The sequence below is a fragment of the Enhydra lutris genome, unplaced genomic scaffold (genome assembly GCF_002288905.1).
Source record: "Enhydra lutris kenyoni isolate GAN:26980312 unplaced genomic scaffold, ASM228890v2 scaffoldscaffold25, whole genome shotgun sequence".
Taxonomy (NCBI): Eukaryota; Metazoa; Chordata; class Mammalia; order Carnivora; family Mustelidae; genus Enhydra; species Enhydra lutris.
Window position 1 is genome coordinate 8,229,741 of NW_019154109.1, and position 3,487 is coordinate 8,233,227.

Here is a 3,487-nt window from a genome sequence, read left to right on the forward strand (position 1 = left end):
TCTCAGTTCTTTCTCCTCAGATTGGTTTTAAAACCTTTTGACAGTTTGGCCCTTGTCCCCTGGAAACATTTCCATTGATCTGAGTTCTTGGAACATGGTGTCTAGAAGGAGGCGTGGCACTGCGGCCAGAGCCCGGTCACACGGAGCGGGAGTGGAACATCACCTCCCAGCTGGCACAAGGAGACTGTCAGGAGCCCTGTCGTCTGGCCGGCTGCGCTGAACTTGGGAGCCCTCCTCGGCGTTTTTGGAACCACGTGGCTGCTTAGCCATGTTCAGGTTGGATGGCTACGCGTTGGTCACCCTGGCCCATGTGACTGCTGTCCCCACGGGCTTGCAGGACTCTCTGTCTGCCTGGTTGTGAGGGGCTCTCCTGGCAGATGGGGCCCATGGCGGGAGCCCAAGCCTCAGGCCGTGGCTCTTCATAGGTTTTTAATTAATTAATTTATTTAAAATATTTTATTTATTTATTTCACAGAGAGCTACACAGCAAGAGAGGGGGAACACAAGCAGGGGGAGTGGGAGGGGGAGAAGCAGGCTTCACACAGAGCAGGCAGCTGGATATGGGGCTTGATTCCAGGACCCTGGGATCATGACCTGAGCTGAAGGTAGCCGCTTAAGACTACCTTCTACTGAGCCACCTGGGCGCCCCTCTTCATGGGTTTTTACTCGTGGACTCCCTTGAGGGCCTGATGGGAAACTCTGTATTCTCTTCCGAGAAAAATGGACCTCCTCAAAAATTCTGCAAATTGGTACCAGAACTTCCTATGTGCCATCACTGGACTCCAGATCAGGAAGCTGGATCTCCATCCGGAAGCTGATGTCTGAAACCTGAACCCTGAGACAGTCTCCCCGTCCACACCGTGGGGCCCAGGCACATTTCAAGAGCTGTGTTTGACAGCTCACCAAGGATGCTCCGTGCATCGCCTCCGACAAATCCCGGAGTAAGGCCTTATGACTGAACACACAGGAGGTCAAGGCCCATAAAGGTCCAGCGACTTGCTCAAGGTCACAGAACCCATCTGGACAGAGTCCTGCTAGACTCTTCTACCAACATGGGGCCTCCTGCCTCCCAGTGGGGGGCACACAGAGGAGAAACAGCTGCTGCTGGCTGTGGGGAGACTGCACACGCCCAGTGAGCAGGTGAGCTGTAGGTTTTAGAGGTCTCCTTCCTGGCAAAGGCAGAGAAGGGCCAGGCAGCCAGGGTGTGACTTGTAGGAGGGGAGGGACAGGGCAGAAACCAGGCCTGGAACCTGAACTCCAGGAACCCAAGGGATAGAGAGAGAGGCCCTGGACCCCTTCCCTCCCTCCCTCTAGGTGCGTGCAGACCCTTCCCTTGGCAGGAGCGCCCCCCACCCTCCCCGCCACACCGGTGAGAATGAAATGTGGTCGGGGAGGAGGCAAGGTTCAGGATAGAGTACAGCCGAGTGGATGAGGTTTACACACAGACACCACACTTGACTATTTGAGGTCAGGATTGAATTGCCAAGACATTCTTGCTTCCCCAAATCCCCTTACTTGACCCAGAAAACTCTTCAGCCGGCAGGGCCCAGCTCACTCCCTTCAGGAAGCTTTCCCCTTGTGCCCCTTGGCAGAGGGCCTTGCTCTCTCCACCCAGCCCCGGGTTCAGAACCTCCTCAGGCACTGCCCGGTCACTCTCTGACGCCTCTAAGGGCTGTGCCCCCAGCAGGCCTGGAGTTCCGGACTCCTTATGTCCCCTTGGCCCCCTGGCAGGAGGGGCTCAGTTCATGTCGGTTCCAGAAGCTCTAGATTCCAGGAAAGAGAAACTGTTCTGTGACTTTAAGCTGGGTTCCAGATCTCCAAGGTCAAAGTAGGCCAGCCCCCCCCTGCTTCCCTCCCTCATTGGAAAACCAATAATGGTGTTTACAAACTCTCTGAAAAAGCATCTAACTCCTTTTCCCGGGCTGTGATAGGTGAAGGAGAAGGCTCCAGAGAGAAAAACTGTCCTTTGGCTGTTCTTTCCCAAACCAGGTTTTTTTCTCTGTGCCGCAGGTGGCAAAGTGGAGCCCAGGAGGGGTCTGGAGCTCGCCCTGTTTCTCTGCAGGTTTGCAGCCTGGGCCAGCACTGGGGAGCTGCCGAGGGAGGGGCTCAGTTTCTCTTGGCCCTTCCATTAGGAACTCTTGTCACGGTGAGTTCATGGGATCATATGGGTTTTATGTTTCTGTCTCCTCCACTGGACTCGCAGGCTTTCCAGAAGGCAGGAACCGCATTTCCATCCATCCAGGATCCTCGGGGATGGGGACAATGTCGAGGACGCAGTAGAGAAAATTTAAAAGCATGGTCGCCTCCCTGCCAGTCGTTTTTCTGAGGCACAACTGTCTCTTCACGGAAAGGGCTTCTGAGAGCTCCCTGAGGCTGGTGGGAAAAGGGACGCATCACTGGTCCCTCTTCCCTCCATTCTCTTAGCTGGAGGGGAGGGTGCTTCTCTGGGTTGCTCCTGAAGCCAGTTCTTGGTCTCTGTTTATTTCTAGACCCAAACTTCTTGGGTTTTCTGGCTGCCTGGCCCAAAACCCCAACCTGCAAGCTGTACCTCTGCACAGCCCCACTCAGAGTCCCCCTGAGCCTCCCCACAACCCTTCACTCAACCTCAGCCACGACTATTTTTAGCAGAGCTCACCAGCAGAGGAGAGGTGAATGACTTCATTGCCTCATGTTTTTGACATCCTCCCCTGCCCCCACCCACTCGTCACCCCCCCACTGCCACTTCCCTCTTTAAATAATAGCAACCTAAGAGGTGTTTCACTTTCTACAGCTTTGACTCTTCAGCCACGAGCACCTAGGTTTCTGGGAGGGTGGATGAGTCGTGGGGCCCCGCTCACGGAAGATCCTTTGTCCCCCCACCGCCCTAGGCTGGGACCCTTAGTCCCACACACCCACGCACGGAGAAGCCAGCAGCACATTCGCTTTCTGCAAAGCTGTCCAGGATAGGGAATCATCCACCCCTTCCTGGATCAGAATCCTGATGTCTGACTCAAATTCTTCTCAGTCTAACCTAAATCTTTCCTGCCATCAGGGTTGCCAGATTTTGTAAATAAAAACACAGAATGCACATTTAAATTTGAATTTCGGGAGTGCCTGGGTGGCTCAGTTGGTTGAGCTTCGGACTGTTGATCTCAGCTCAGGTCTTGATCTCAGGGCCGTGAGTTCAAGCCGCGTGCTGGGCTCCATGCTGCGTGTGGAGCCTACATAAAAAAATAAATAAAAAGAAATAAATTTGAAATTCAGATAGACAACAAATGATTTTTTAGTTCAGCATATTCCAGGCAATATTATAGGGTACCTGCATGGCTCAGCTGGTTAAGCATCTGTCTTTAGCTCGGATATGTGATCCCAGGGTCCTGGGATCAAGCCCCGACTTGGGCTCCCTGCTCAGCGGGAAGCCTGCTTCTCCTTCTCCCACTACCCCTGCTTGTGTTCCCTTTCTCCTGTGTCTCTCTCTGTCAAATAATAAATAAAATCTAAAAAAAAA